A 17,217-nucleotide genomic window follows, 5' to 3' on the forward strand; every position below is an offset into this window, starting at 1 on the left:
TGGGGAAGCTCTACTTGCAACCAGAAAAAAACATCGGGCTGTTGTGCTACTAATATAAACTGACCAGACGTCCCGCGTTACACGGGACAGTCCCGCATTTCAACAAAATGTCCCGCGTAGGATTCCGTGACGCGAAACGTCCCGCATTTGGCAAAAGAAACGAAAATGTCCCGCGATATCAATATATTTCAATATCACAATTTGATCATGTTGATTTTCTTAAATGGATGAACCTGAAAAAAAAAATTTATTTGGCAGACTGTTCAAGAGCGCTCCTAATGCATTCAAAGATTAATACGTTGAGCTGGTTTCATCGCACCGACATTGGGCTTTTTGTTTAGAGAGTGTCAACTGGAAGCGATATTCGCTATCCAACTCTTGACGAGTTAAGTTCAGTGTCGGTATTGTGCGTTGCCACTTTTGCTATTGTGCTATTGGTACGAGTGAATCGTGTACGAGTGAAGGTCATTGCTGTCCGATTTCGACCTGACCTTTTGTGAAGTGGAACGAAGGAACAAAGGAAGCAGCGCTCTTGCAGCGAGCCGGATTGCGGCTGTTGAACTGATTCGGCATAATGGGATTAATCGCCATCGCGTGACTGTCGCAAACGGGATTCATCATCACGTGGCTGCGTAAGCTATTCTTGCGCTATTGTGTTGTCTCCGTAGCGCGTAGCCTCTGTCTCTCCCTGATTAGGGCAGTAGAGCGCATTATTGGAACAACTTATATATTAAGGTACACATATTTATTATTAATATTATTATTCAATTCATTTGTTCATTGTTTAATATTATTATCATAATTTTTTTTTGCTTTTTTTTTGAGATTATTGTTAAAATCAATAATAAATTAGAAATAAGACAGAATTTTTTGTGAAATGGAGAATACTGGAGGATCTCCAGAGATGGAGATCTCCGATAATGAATCTCATACAAGATCTGGGAAAAAACATAAACGAGTCTCTCATAAGGAAGATAATTCTTCTGGGGACGAATCCGCTCATCCTACCATCCTACCATCTCAAACCACTGTTACTTCCACTCCCCCTCTCCCATCATCGATTTCGCTTCCCCCTTCTGATGCTTCCGATCCAACCTAATCCTCGTCCTCGTCCTCATCCTCATCTTCGTCCTCGTCCTCGTCCTCGTCTTCCCCATCTGTTGTCTCCGCTCCACGTGTCAGAGTTTATCCAGAAGATGCACCTGGAACTGGCCCGTGGGTTGTTTTCCTCCGGTCAAAACCGAAAGGAAAAAACCTTAACGTGATTCAGATCATGAAAGATCTGGCCAGATACACTTCTGTACCTGAAATTCGCAGGGTTAGACCGAACAAATTGCGAGTTGTCGTGAATGACCGGAAACACGCAAACGAGATTGTTGCTGATCAACATTTCACTCTCGAATATCGAACATTTATACCCTCCCATAACGTAGAAATTGAGGGGGTGATAACTGAAACGGGTTTGACGAGCGAACAAAAAGACGGGTGGGTAATGTCGGGGACATAACCGGAGTGACGTAGGACTATACAAAGGGGACAGATTTTGTTAAATATATATTTTAAATATATTGTTTTATTTTCTTCTCCTACGTGAATACCTACCTATCTACCTGAAAAATGGATTAGTTTACTGTTTACTCTTTATGAATATGTTGATGGTTCTGAACCTTTGGTGTTGTGTTTTTGTTATCACTCGATATTCCCAACTTGTTCGATTAAACCTTCCTGTTTAGCTATTGCGTTTGCCACTCGCCACAGCTTTCACAGTTGGAAAATTTCTTCCCATCCAGCTTGTGACATGTTGTTCAGTAAATTACATTTAATGCAACGTGCCGGAGAAACACTTTGCCACTCACTGAAACTAATTGTTGCCTTGATGAGCGCCGAACCGAAGCTGCTCTGTTCTTGATGCGGGTTTTCTGATTGTCGTGAGATGCGTTGCAAGCCAACTCGAGCACTCCGACGGCCAAAACTCTATAATCGCTGTTAGGTATACTGGTGCTCCGGCACCAATCCGTTCGGCCTAGTTACCCTTGCGGAGCAATCAGTGAATGCGACCAACAGGGAACTGGAGACCTGCACGATTCGAGCGAGACTTTGCCTTTCCCTTAACCAGTCTTCCGTGTTTCACATTGAACACTGGGTACGAGACGAACAGTGTTCTCCCTACTCACGCAGTTTTATGTTTGCAGACAAACATTATTTTTTGTACCCGTTGTTTAAGAATGTGTCATGTTTGTTTCCCATGATGTTCAAACATGATGTTCAGTTTCTCTCGCATTTTAATCCCAAGCAACAGCAGTGTGTAGAGTAAAAGGAGCGAATTAGACAGCACACCACCACCACTCAACTTCCCTTTTCATATCAACGCACCAACACGGTGTGTTGGTGCGTTGATATGAAAAGGGAAGGGAATCATTTATCATGACAATGGTGCAGTCGCTTCCCCAGACTTCAATTGGCAACATGCACGCAAAAAAATCTCATAGAAACTTCTTTCTATTCAGAGAATGTTTTCTTTGCACGAAACCAAGGATTATATAATCAGACTTGCAAAATGTGCATGAACTCATAGCCTCTTAGTTCATGTAATTTTTGTAATGCGAACTAAATTTCAAGTTCGTTTCTGTGAAAAAGTATTCTACGAAGAAATATTTTAGGATGAATAATTTCTTTCCGTGCGTGAAAAGAAACGAAACGAAAGCAATGAATACTGCGACAACGGGTGATATGTTTGTACATGATGTTCTTGAATTATAAACATCGTGTTTGTTTTCACATGTCTATGTTTGTGTATCATTGTTCGTGTTGGGGATAGACACTCAGCACTAGCGAGAATCATGTTTGAATTCAAACAAAGACATGTAATTTTCACATCGGGTGGACATGTGTAAGTGTTTGTCGGAAGACTGCCCTTAACTTTTCCTCCTTTGTTACGTCCACGATGCCGATGCCGTACAACCACACGGGTTTACGGTTTGGAAGAAAATAAGATATTTTTTTGGGGTCTGCGTGTTTTATACTCTAGCGGCACACTCACAGGATAGAGACAAATCGGTAGACTCAGCCAGAGGGGCGAGTCCAACGAGACGAACGAATGAGCGTTAAAAGGGAGCGATGGCAAAAAAATACATTCATTACGATTTGTTCGCTCGTTGGATTCACATGTAGGCTAAAAAGGGTCCTTTTCAGGATCACAAAATTATCTTTAATCTAAAGAGTTTATTGTTTTGTTATCACTCGATATCCCCATCTTGTTCGGCTAAACCTTCCTGTTTAGCGATTGCGTTTGCCACTCGCCACAGCTTTCACAGTTGGAAAATTTCTTCGCATCCAGCTTTGTGACATGTTTTACAGTAAATTATATTTAATGCGATGTGCCGAAGCACCACTCAGTGTCGCATTGGAGGCGATTTTAACCTGTAATTGAACATTTGCGATGACAGTGGTACAGTGTCGACTTTCAATGTGGGGTCATAATTTGGATCTCTATGTTTACAAAAATGTCCAACTAAATAAGTCGCATTACATGTCCGTCCAATTAGCTAAATGTCGAACTAATTGTAAATTACTGTACTTTCAATCTGGAAACAATTTAAGAATTGGTGAAAATTGAATAATCAGGAAAGTCCCCAACTATCAATAAGCTCAGAACAACAGCCAAATTCACATACTCATCATATCCTGGCAAACAAATTATGAAAAAATCAATTTGTGTTTTATTATTTTGGATATTGTTTTAGAAAGCATTGAACTGTATTTCCTAAACTCTTTTTTGGAAGGTTTAATGGCCCTGAAAAGCGCCTTGTTTTATGGAATGGTTCCAATTTAGAAAACTTAGTACTCGTGGTTTTGAAAAAATCCAGTTCGAACGCCTTCGATGCCGCCTTGTTCTGGATTTGCCACCAAAGCAGTTTGTATAAAGAACAAACTTTTTTCTTCTGCTACCAGCTGCCGTTTTGCGATTGCGTTTGCCACTCGCCACTCGCTGCAACTGCCTGTTGTTGTCTTGATGTCCGCCGAACTGAATGTGTTCTGTTCTGAATGCGGTTTTTCTTATCGTCGCGAGCAGCTTTACCAGCCAACTCGATCACTTCGGCGGCCGAAACTATATAACGCCGGCTAGGTGGACTGGTACTAACGCGCTCGGCCTAGCTACCCTTGCGGGGAACTCCAGATCAACACGGTTCGAGCGGGATTTCGCCTTTCCCTTCACTTTTCCTCCTTTACCATGTCCAGACATGGCTGCTTGGGTTGGTTTGTTGATGTGTTGTGATGCGAACCGATGTGGTGTACGGTTTGAATGAGAATGATCGTTACGGCAGCGGAGCGGGGATTTTTAAGCTGACTGGCTGGCTCGAGAATTACGCATGTGTGAGACGGCGACCAATGTTTCGTTCATTTTTTTCTTTTTCCTTTCCAATCGTGCTTCATTCTATTTCGTTGCTGCTCTGGTTGCCCGTTTTGGTCGGTACGATATGAGGAGCACAAAATGGACCAATCAAAAATAGGCACATAGTGCATTTTGACAATGTTTGATATTTCACAATTATTCAATTATTTATCTCAAGAAAAATGAAATGTTATCCGTTATGATATATGCGTAGATATATTTCCTATCAATTGATGCAAAAACCTTTGCGATCTATTGAGAAATGCTCGAGTTATAAGCGTTCCAAATCTTGCATTTTTTCCTACTTGTTCAGTGCCTAGATTTCCATTTCACCCCCTATATCTTCCGGTTAGACGTAGTCCTACGTCAATAAAAGCAGAAGGAAAAGGCAAGTTCAAGAAGCTCTCCTCAATGGAAGTGAAAATCTTGGACTGTCGCCAACTCGGGAAACTTTCCCATGATGGGGACCAAACTAAATTTACGCCGTCCGACTCGTTTCGAGTCACCTTTGCTGGTGCCGCCCTCCCTGACTACGTTATGGTGGACAAATTGAGACTACCTGTGCGACTCTTCGTGTCAAAGCCCATGTCTTGCAACAAATGCAAGTCAGTTGGTCACACTTCGGATTATTGTGCCAACAAGGAGCGCTGTGCCACTTGCGGAGAGCAACATGAGGGGAAATCCTGCAGTGCGACTGAGCATAAATGTCCATATTGCGGGGGATCCCCACACGAGCTCTCAGTTTGTTAAAGTTACAAGCGTCGCTGGGAGAAACAGAAGCGCTCTTTAAAGGAACGCTCGAAGCGCACATTTGCGGAAATTTTAAAGGGCGCTTCGCCACTGACCCAACAACAAATGGTTTACGCCGAAAAAAAAACAAATGGCTTCAGTATTCTTGGACATAAAGGGGGCCTTCGATTCTGTTTCAATAGAGGTTTTGTCGGACAAATTACACTCTCGGGGTCTGCCGCCTCTATTGAATAATATGTTATATAACTTGCTTTGTGAGAAACATTTCTCACGGAGATTCTGCAGTAAGTCGGGACCTTTACAAGATACTTTGAACAATTTTTCAACCTGGGCCATTGGGCTAGGGATCGAATTCTCCACGGAGAAAACAGAGATGGTGGTTTTTTCTAGGAAGTATAGACCAGCAAAACCAAAGCTTCAACTTTTGGGTAAACCGATCACTCATGCTATGTCATTCAAGTATCTTGGGGTCTGGTTCGACTCCAAATGTACTTGGGCCATATTAGGTATCTGAGTAAAAAATGCCAACAAAGAATAAACTTTCTCCGTACAATTACAGGCACCTGGTGGGGAGCCCACCCAGAAGATCTTATAATGTTGTATCGAACAACTATTCTCTCAGTGATGGAGTACGGCAGTTTCTGTTTTCAATCAGTTGCCAAAACGCACCTCATTAAACTCGAGCGAATTCAGTATCTTTGTCTCCGTATCGCGTTGGGATGTATGCCCTCAACGCATACCATGAGTCTCGAGGATTTGGCAGGCCTACTCCCACTAAAAGATCGCTTCAATTTATTATCTCTTCGGTTCTTCATCCGGTGTAAGGTCATGAACCCATTGGTGATCGGAAATTTTGAGCAGCTGATCGAGCTAAATTTTCATTCCGGATTCATGAGTTCATATCATGAATTCATCTCCATGCAGGTTGATCCTTCTTCGTATATTCCCAACCGTGTTTGTTTCCCTGACTACATCAATTCCTCTGTGCATTTTGATCTGTCCATTAAGCAAGATATCCATGGATATTCAGATTACCAACGATCGAGGATCGCTCCAACGATCTTCGATGAAAAGTATGGGGGTATCAATTGTGATAATATGTACTTTACTGATGGCCACTATAAACGAGTCCACAGGATTTGGAGTGTTCAACGAATTTTTTAGCACCTCACACAGTCTTCAGAATCCTTGCTCAGTGTATATTGCTGAATTGGCAGCAATTCATTGGGCGCTGGACAGCGTCGGCTCACGACCTGTTGAACACTATTACATTGTAACGGATAGTCTTAGCTCTGTCGAAGCTATCCGTTCAGTGAGGCCGGAAAAGCACTCGCCGTACTTCCTTGAGAGAATACGAGAAATTTTGAGTGCTTTATCCAGACGCTGTTATGTCATTACCTTTGTCTGGGTCCCTTCACATTGCTCAATTCCGGGTAATGAGAGAGCTGACTCATTAGCAAAGGTAGGTGCAATTGAAGGCGATATTTATCAACGTCAAATCGCTTTCAATGAATTTTATTCTTTAGTCCGCAAAAATACCATCGCTAACTGGCAACGCAAGTGGAATGAAGATGAATTGGGCCGGTGGTTTCACTCGATTATCCCTAAGGTTAGCCTCAAACCGTGGTTCAAAAGTCTAGACTTGAGTCGGGACTTTATTCGCACCTTCTCCCGACTCATGTCCAATCACTGTTCGTTAGATGCACTACTCTTCCGTTTCAATCTTGCCAGCAGCAATCTCTGCGTTCGTGGCCAAAGTTATCACGACATCGAGCACATTGTTTGGTCGTGCGAGGTGTATCTGGTCGCCAGATCGAATTTAGAAAACTCCCTTCGGGCCCGAGGAAGACAGCCCAATGTGCCGGTGAGAGATGTGTTGGCTCGGTTAGACCTCGATTACATGTCCCATATATATGTTTTCCTTAAAGCTATAGATCTTCGTGTGTGATTGTTCCTACATGCTTATACCCTCCTTTCCTTCCTTTGCGGGTAATTCGTCCCCTTGCTATAAATAGTAGAATAAGTTGAAATGTAAATACACTATAGATATACGAATAGATTTATGAAATGAGTGTTCATCAACATTGTTACAATTTCCTTATATCCCATCCTTCTCCTAAAAATATGTCACCCTCCTAAACTCGAGTACACCGCGATTAATCGGTTTTCACTTTACTAACCATAGATGTAAGAAAATTGTTTATATATATATAGTTTTAAAATTATATTTAAGAATTCGGCTTCTTTAAACTTAAGTAACTGAGCCTGTAAAAATAAACGAATTAATAAAAAAAAACTGGAAGCGACAGCAACAAAATTGGAAAATGATTTTTATAAAAGTCCCCTATTGATCCGCAGGGACCAACGTGAGACAGACTAAAAGTTCATCTTTGGTCCCCTAACTCGGTCAGGGCTTAACGTTTTAAATAAGCCGGAAGAACTAGTGTGGTCGATGGCCGATGAAAAGATGTATATCGGCGTGTTATTTTACCTATTACCTATTACCTATGTCTCTCTATTTTGGTCATTCGCTCAAAAGTTTTCTATCGGGCGCAGCTGGGGAATGTTGGGAAGGTTGGTGGTCTTCGCGACAATGTTTATCTCCAGTCGACCCATCCTCCAGTGATCTTTTGGCATAATAGACTGATACCAGGTTCGGCACAAGACCACATCACCTTCCCGACTCCGGCAAGCACTTAGTACTATATATCTCCCTGTTCACCATATGACTCGAATGAAGAGCGGCTTGGACATTCCCTTCACGTCTGTCAGAGAAGGACCTTCTTCGAGAACTTGATGTGAATGATATATTTGACGTCATCGCTTACCTGGGGAACGTAAAGTACCCGGTCCCCTGTCATTCGTAGAATTCTAGCATCAAGTACGTTTCGTCTTTCATTATGAGTACGAAAAGAAATTTTTCACTCCTTTCGCCGGAAATAAGTTTTTCACCAGCACTTCAAGCTACTCCTTCTGGGTGATTGCCTGCTGCTCAGATACGGCCAGTCTCGTCTGACGCTTCCGCATAAAAATGTCCAGTTTGGCCAGATTCTTCTCCACCGTTTGGCCGGTTGCTTCGAACTCCCGGCTTAAGGAGCGGCAAAGAGATGATATTGTAAATACCAGATCGGCTATATATGGCGGACACAAAGTGCCTCAGGATGTCCAACTCCTTCGCTGTGGGGTGGAGCTTGCAGTATGGAAAAATCATCAAGTTGCTTGACAGTGCTGCTGCTGCGAATCAACAGCCTTGAATCATTTCTGTTGTAGACCTCATAAATGTGAGATTTAAAGAAAATTTGTTCCTATAAATTATCTTTCATCGCCATCCGAAATTAGTCCATTTTTTTGAATGCATACGTTAACACTAAAATCGATGAAAAAAGAATTGGTATTTTCGAGCATTCCATTCGGTAATTTGAAGAAAATTGTAGAATTTGAATCGTGCTTGCCAGGCGTAAATGCTCTGATTGAGCGAGCGATTTTCGGGCGTAAACAAAATCTAAGCCACCGAAAAATCCCAACTGATTGCCGATACTCAGAAAGAAATAATACTGATCAGTTTAGACTCGCTAAAGTATGATTTATGTCCACATAACGTATATACCTAACGTTTTGTTTTTTGTGTCTCGCGTTAGACCTCTGACCATCTGGTCACTTTATACTAATAACACAACAATTATCATATCAACTGTCTCCGCTGTCCGGTCTGCTGAACAATAGAAGAACAGGAGGAAAACTCTTGCGCTTAAATTGCTACTATGTACTATGTAATTTACTATATGCAATGGAACAGAAAAAATACTCATCGTCTAAAAATGGCGACTGTGTAAATTACAATTTATAGAAACCATAAGCTAAGGCGTCGTGCACAAATTACGTAACGCTAGTAGGGGTGGAAGAGGGGGGTCGAGGTTTCGTTACTTGATGTGACATACGGGGGCGGGGGGTAGCCGTGGTCGTTACGTAACAAAATTCCATTTTTATTCCTGGATAAATTCACGCGCCCCTAACTTCGATTCTGAGACCGAAAGAGGTGTGTTTCCTGAGCCAAGATGATAAAGCGCGTGTTGTAATGGGCAGTTAACAGGCACCGCTTAAGGGAGTATTCTAGTATAGAGAATCGAATTTTTCGAGCTCCGAAAAAATAAAAATTTTCGAGCTCCGAAAAAAAACAAAGAATATTTTTTCTATCTACTATATCATTATTTGTTTATCTATCATTTAACAATAAAACAAAAATTAAACGGAAAACAAATATTCATAATTAGAATAGTTACAAGCTGATGAAGTGAGGGGGTTCAAAAAAAACGTGCCATGGCGAACACGATTCCAGCCCTTCTGGTTATCTAAAACAATAAAATCGAACAGATTCTAAATCAGTAAAGATGCCGCTATCGCATGAACTTCGGACAAGTCCAGGACATCTTTTTTGACATAATGGTGGCTGTTCGAAAAACAAAATGCGGTTTAAATGCGTTTTCTCTTACGTTTCCCGAATTTTTAAAAATAGTAAAATTAAAAAAAATATAATTTTGTAGAGGTTATTGTTAGAAGATAGATGAACAAATAATGATATAATCGATCTTAAAAATACTCTTTGTTTTATTTTTACGGAGTTCGGAAAAGCGTCCGAAATTCGTGTCTCTACACTAGAATACCCCCTTAATGCATCTCGAACATCGCGTTAATCTACCGAATCATGATTTTGTCATGGCTGGAAAATATAAGCTTGTTCCGTCTGTTATTGCAGGATGCAAAATAAAGCAAGGGCATCACGATCATGCTGAAGTAGTTGTATGCAGTGTTCCAATATACGTTACAGTTCGTTCAGGAAGTCACTGTTCTTCGAATGCATTTTCTCATGGGCTCGATTTTCAAAGTCGAAGCCCATGTAGTCACTACACTGTAGTCGCTTTTTACGCGGGGGATACGTGCGCGTAAACAGAAACCGCGTAAATTTCAAAATCCGCGTAAATTCCAAAATCCACGTAAAAATAAAGTGGGTAATTTTAAAAATCCATGTAAAAATCTAACAAACAGTGAATTAGTAGTTTAAAATGCAACCCATACTCTAACAATTGATTACTTCAATTTTTTTGCCTGCTACAACAGGGTGGCCACTCAATTTCCATATTTGAATTCCCGCATTTTTCCGTACTTTTTCCCGCACGATTTCACGAAATTCCCGATTCTCAAAAAAAAAAAAAAAATATAGTATGGTATCATTAGATAAACATTGATTTTTGGAAGCCGAATTGCGAAAATATTTCGCAAATGAACGGTGCGTTATTCAGCGATAGACTTTGGGTTAGATGCAGGGTTCAGGAGATACGGACGAGATTGTTTCTGAAATATATGCATCTAAGACCTGAAGCGCTTTGAACTGAATTGAATTGAGTGAATATGGACCGTGAGTTTCGATATCAATCTCTTCTTTTAAAACTAAGAAAATTCAATCGTCTGCCAGAGCAGTGCTGACTGAATATAAATTGTCGTTCAAGGGGTTGAAGTAATAACCCGAACTCAATTATTTCATTAACTATCGCAAATAAAATTACACAGAATACCTTTTTTGTTGAAATAACGCTGGACAAAAAAACTTAACAGGATTAGGAGCATATGATGAAGTGATGAAGTAAATAACACGAAGTAAGTAGCACTTTTTCAATGATCCTGAATCTGACTCCTTTTTTCTGAAATGCGTCCCATTTTTACTCCAGAACCTTTATTTATTTTAAGAACTTGTTTCGGCCCATATGTTGAATCTACATTTCGGCTATCAAACATTATTTTTTCAAAGATACGAATGTTTCTATTGGATACCATAAGAAAACCATAAGAGAAAAGAATGTGAACTAACACACTATGATCAGAAAGTACCGGATTTTTTTTTGTTTAAATGTACCGTGCATGCGGAAACCAGTTTATTTGTTTTTCTTATGTTGCTACGACCTCAAGACGCACATCTGTTAGGTTTTAGTGCTATACAATCATTAGTGTCTGCCGACAATTCAGAGATTTTACAAACATCAAATAAATACCATCGAACAAGCACCGTATTCACCTGAAATGGCCCCGTGCAACTTTTTTTTTTGTTCTCCAAGTTGAAGTTGCCACTTCGTGGAAAGGGATTTCAGTCGATCAAGATAATTAAAGAGAATGCGACGAGGGTACTAAAGGCCATCCCTACCCTACGGCCTACCAGGAACGCATGGAGGACTGGGTCAAGCGTTGGCACATGTGTGTTGCTTCAGATGGATCATATTTGAGGGGCTCAGAAGGAAAGGGGTGTAGGTGATTTGATCGGTTTCACTTATCCAACTTTCTCTTTAGTTAATAACTCAACTGCAAAAACGTTCCAATATGAGTTTGCTATAGAATCCGACAGATTGGGCTCTGATCTATCTTCCAGATTATCAAATACAGCTAGGAATGTGTTTCATTTTGAGCCCCTCATTTTGAAGGAGATAAAATGAATTTGCCTGATATTTAACTCTATTTTGTTTTATTTAAAAATTCCCGGTGCTTTCTGATCATAGTGTAGTATTATGTTTTTAGGCGTTATTACAAATCCAGTTCAACATTCGACAGTTTATAATTTTCTAGGTTTTCAAGGCAACATCTCCATTTTTTACGTTCCTTCGCTTCAAATTTCGAACCAAACTTTGTTGAAACAAAGAGTTCTTCATCTTGGTACATCGAAGAGAGAGAATTGTTGTATCTCGTGCGACGTTTTCATACGCTAACATACAGTATAATTTTAGATCGGCAAATAAATACTGAGCAAAAAAATCCCGACTTCATGAAGCATTTCCCGACTTTTTCCGGACTTTTTCCCGCATTTTTCCCGATGGATTTTCATTCCCGACCTTTTCCCGCATTTCCCCCACGTAAAAAAGTCACGTAAAATAGAACCGCGTAAAAAGCGACTTCAGTGTACTTGCATATAAAGAACTTCCGTGTGAATATTTGATTCCGACTTGTGCAAATATCATAAAATTTTCAAACGACTTTGAGTTTGTGTACAGATTAGCTTTGAGTAACATAAGGGGGAGGGGGGTTCGTCTTACGTTACTTTTTGTTACATAGGGGGGGGTTGTGCAGGTGTTCCAAAAACCTCATTTTTAGCGTTACGTTATTTGTGCACGACGCCTAAGATGCTAATGAGTCAATAAATAAACAAATGGAATAATAAAAAACAGTGTTAGCGCTCATTGTTTGACCCTTTATTAGGTCGTGGGGCAAAATTGAGTTTTGCAAAAAATAAGGCGGGTGGGTAATGTCGGGGACATAACCGGAGTGACGTAAGACTATACAAAGGGGACAGCTTTTGTTAAATATATATTTTAAATATATTGTTTTATTTTCTTCTCCTACATGAATACCTACCTATCTACCTTAAAAATGGATTAGTTTACTGTTTACACTTCATGAATATGTTGATGGTTCTGAAACGAACCTTTGGTGTTGTGTTTTTGTTATCACTCGATATTCCCATCTTGTTCGGTTAAACCTTCCTGTTTAGCTATTGCGTTTGCCACTCGCCACAGCTTTCACAGATGGAAAATTTCTTCCCATCCAGCTTGTGGCATGTTGTTCAGTAAATTACATTTGATGCGACGTGCCGGAGAAACACTTTGCCACTCACTGAAACTAATTGTTGCCTTGTGAGACTTTGCCTTTCCCTTAACTTGTCCTCCTTTGTTACGTCCACGATGCCGATGCCGTACAACCACAGGGGTTTACGGTTTGAAAGAAAATAAGATATTTTTTTGGGGTCCGCGTGTTTTATACTCTAGCGGTACACACTCACAGGATAGAGACAAATCGGCAGACTCAGTAAGAGGGGCGAGTCCAACGAGACGAACGAATGAGCGTTAAAAGGGAGCGATGGCAAAAAAATACATTTTTAGAGGCGAATGAACTGCAAAGTTTAAAGCCTCTTAAAAACAAAGAAAGAAGAAGAAAATACATTCATTACGATTTGTTCGCTCGTTGGATTCACATGCAGGCTAAAAAGGGTCCTTTTCATGATCACAAAATTATCTTCAATCTAAAGAGTTTATTGTTTTGTTATCACTCGATATCCCCATCTTGTTCGGCTAAACCTTTCTGTTTAGCGATTGCATTTGCCACTCGCCACAGCTTTCACAGTTGGAAAATTTCTCCCCATCCAGCTTGTGACATATTTTACAGTAAATTACATTCAATGGCACGTCGCATTACCACCACTCTGTATCGGATTGTAGGTAATTTTAACCTGTAATTGAACATTTGCGATGACAGTGGTACAGTGTCGACTTTCAATGTGGGGTCATAATTTGGACCCCGAACTCTATGTTTACAAAAATGTTCAACTAAATATGTCGCATTACAGGTCCGTCTAATTAGCTAAATGTCGAGATAAGTGTAAATTACTGTACTTTCAATCTAGAAGCAATTTAAGAATTGGTGAAAATCAATAAGCTCAGAACAACTGCCAAATTCACATACTCATCATATCCTGGCAAACAAATTATGAAAAAATCAATTTGTGTTTTATTATTATTTTGGATATTGTTTTAGAAAGCATTGAACTGTATTTCCTAAACTCATTTTTGGAAGGTTTAATGGCCCTGAAAAGCGCCTTGTTTTATGGAATGGTTCCAATTTAGAAAACTTAGTACTCGTGGTTTTGAAAAAATCCATTTCGAACGCCCTCGATGCCGCCTTGTTCTGGATTTGCCACCAAAGCAGTGTGTATAAAGAACAAACTTTTTTTTATCTGCTACCTGATGCCGTTTTGCGATTGCGTTTGCCACTCGCCACTCGCTGCAACTGCCTGTTGTCTTGATGTCCACCGAACCGAATGTGTTCTGTTCCGAATGCGGGTTTTCTTATCGTCGCGAGCAGCTTTGCCAGCTAACTCGATCACTTCGGCGGCCGAAACTATATAACGCCGGCTAGGTGGACTGGTGCACCGGTACTAACGCGCTCGGCCTAGCTACCCTTGCGGGGAACTCCAGATCAACACGGTTCGAGAGGGATTTTGCCTTTCCCTTCACTTTTCCTCCTTTACCATGTCCAGACATGGCTGCTTGGGTTGGTTTGTTGATGCGTTGTGATGCGAACCGATGTGGTGTACGGTTTGAATGAGAATGATCGTTACGGCAGCGGAGCGGGGATTTTTAAGCTGACTGGCTGGCTCGAGAATTACGCATGTGTGAGACTGCGACCAATGTTTCGTTCATTTTTTTCTTTTTCCTTTCCAATCGTGCTTCATTCTATTTCGCTGCTGCTCTGGTTGCCCGTTTTGGTCGGTTCGATTTGAGGAGCACAAAATGGACCAATCAAAAATTGGCACATAGTGCATTTTGACAATGCTTGATATTTCACAATTATTCAATTATTTATCTCAAGAAAAATGAAACGTTATTCGTTATGATAGATGCGTAGAAATATTTCCTATCAATTGATGCAATAAACCTTTGCGATCTATTGAGAAATGCTCGAGTTATAAGCGTTCCAAATCTTGCATTTTTTCCTACTTGTTCAGTGCCTAGATTTCCATTTCACCCCTTATATCTTCCGGTTAGACGTAGTCCTACGTCAAAATTGATTTACTGTGTTACCTTATAAACTATTCAGCCGAACTGTTGTTGTTTATGTATTGACCATCCTATGTTTTATGTGATTCTTACAATGTAAGACGTAAGATGTGGGATTTTTACGCCACTTTGGCTTCTCCCCACCAATGTTTCAATGTGACAACATATAATAAAAAAAATAAAATAAAGAATGAAACTCAAACCTACCGTCGGAGTGAAACTGTTTTTTTGGATCGCGATTTGAACTAATAGTTCGGTGTACAGTACGAATAATTCAAATAATCAACCGATGCACCAAACATAACAATTTGATCTGAATCTATGCACGATAGCTGTGTGACCAAATTCAACAGATATCTTCTAAGAGACTTTTCTTTGCTTCAGGCAAGTAATTCACATGGTTACGGCCCGCGGAGATGTTTCTGTTCAAAAGAAGTGTGTGTTTGCAGATAAATTTATTGTCGTGTCGTGAGTTATTAGGTATTGACAAAACGCAATGCGTTCGATCGCTATAGTTCAGTGATCGAAGGTCTAGAAATTAGTTCTCAAACAAAAAGAACCGCCCTTGAAATTACCTAGTGATAATGCTTAAAATAACTGTGTAGTGAACAACCATTCCGACGACTGCAGCAGACATTAAAAAAATGGCGCACTCCAGGCTGACCGAACAAAAAGCACCTCATAAAAACCCATAAATTATAATTTATGTGGAGACTATTCTCAAACAATAAAGTCATCTCTCCGCTACTCGTCGACCGCTAAAGTGAACCACTTCACAGCTAACAGCACCTGATGGGGGTGAAATGATTCATTCATTTCAGTCTTTTCTAGCTGTTTCCCTGTCCCCTTGTCCTCTTGCTTCTCAATCATTTTGCTACCTTGGGTCAGTTTGTATTGTGGCAAGGTGAACATTCTAAGGGCTGCTGCGAAAGGGACCGGCAAAGGTTAAACAGAAAGGGGACTCCATTCTTCGCACTTGTCTATTGTGACTGATTGTCGGTGCCGTCGGTGGGCATGCCTCGGCATACCATCGTCATCATTATGATGGTCATCATTAACATCGAGTGGGTCGGAAAATTTTCAGTACGGTGCGGGGGCAGGATTTTGTTTGGTGATGCCATTATGTTTGATATAATTTGTGGTTTTGTGTGTTATGCTTCTTCAGAATGTTTGAATAAAATTGCCATTGGAATATAAATATATGTTGCCAAAAAAATCACCAGAAAGTATGTCGCATTTTCATGAAATAGTTCTAACATTAAACATATATTTGCATACATTTGCATACCAATCGAATCGGATTCCACTAAGTATTGTTAGAAATGCTATACAGGGTGGACTCGATTATATACAGTTTCTGATTTCTTTTCACTGTATATAATGGAGGCAAGAAAATTTTTTTTATTCGTTTTTTTGCATGTATTTTTAGTTTTTTCAATGTAAAAGAGGAATTTGATTTTTGATTCATCCCCTTAGAGTCAGATAACACCTTTCTCACCTGGAAAAATAAATTTATTCAGATTCTCTCAGGTGATAGATGATCATATTTGATGAAAAAAATCTTTCTACGCATATGTTTGAATTTCAATAATATAGAAGTTATAGAACTTTTTTTTTGTTTCGGACTCTCGCGATTTTGACCACACTGTACATGTAATAGACACTTAAATTTCATTAGATATAAAAAATATATATATATATTTTTAAGCAGTATATAATCGAGTCCAAAATATCACATATAATCGAATCTGTATATAATGGAGTCCGACCTGTACATCAAGATTCTCCAGTCTGTAAATAATGAAAACTGAGAAGATTCGAATCGAAGTGATAAACAAGTGGATTGAATAAAATCATATCATACTTCAACAATGCGGTCGTGCCTAGAACAACACCGTTTACATATTTTTTTTCATTATTATTCTTCATATTCTGTTCTGATGCTTAGTTATCAAATAATTGCTTTTGTTATTTGATTCAACCACATTTATTCCCGATTGAACAGGAGTGTGTGGAAGTGTGTCAAATTAATTAAACCCGAAACAAATTCTACTTAAAGCTGCTCAGTCATATTTCCGCAAGGAGTACCAGCCACAGATGTGAACCCATCCTCTGCCATTCGCTGACGATGATTGCATTCCAGTAGCAAAACGCGCCCACATAAATCACAGCGTCTCCTCCCGTGTTGTTGCTCCTAATTCGCTGACAGTTTTAATTGCGTTTATTAAATCATAAATTCAAACCGAGGTATTGTTTGCCAAACAAATAGTGCATTGATCGTGCATATAAATTTGAGCATTGTTGTTATTGTTAATTAGTCGGTTGTATTTCAAGGCATCCTGGAACTGAACAGGCGAGCGGGAGGAGACAAGCAGCGACCGCTTTCTTCGTAAACGAACGAAATTTCATTAAGTCTTCCCATCTGTTCTCTGCAGGAACGTTTCCCGAAGAAAGGACTCCTTCACACAACATTCCACCACAGGC

At 40.1% G+C, this 17,217-nt stretch overlaps 1 protein-coding gene across 3 annotated transcripts in view; it reads right to left on the reverse strand.

Moving 5' to 3' along the window:
- Window positions 1-17,217, reverse strand: part of LOC129776939 (lachesin-like) — a 242,462-nt gene that overhangs the window by 37,255 nt on the left and 187,990 nt on the right. The gene's annotated exons all lie outside the window — the stretch shown is intronic.

Source organism: Toxorhynchites rutilus, chromosome 3, assembly GCF_029784135.1.
Source record: "Toxorhynchites rutilus septentrionalis strain SRP chromosome 3, ASM2978413v1, whole genome shotgun sequence".
In the NCBI taxonomy this organism is placed as follows: Eukaryota; Metazoa; Arthropoda; class Insecta; order Diptera; family Culicidae; genus Toxorhynchites; species Toxorhynchites rutilus.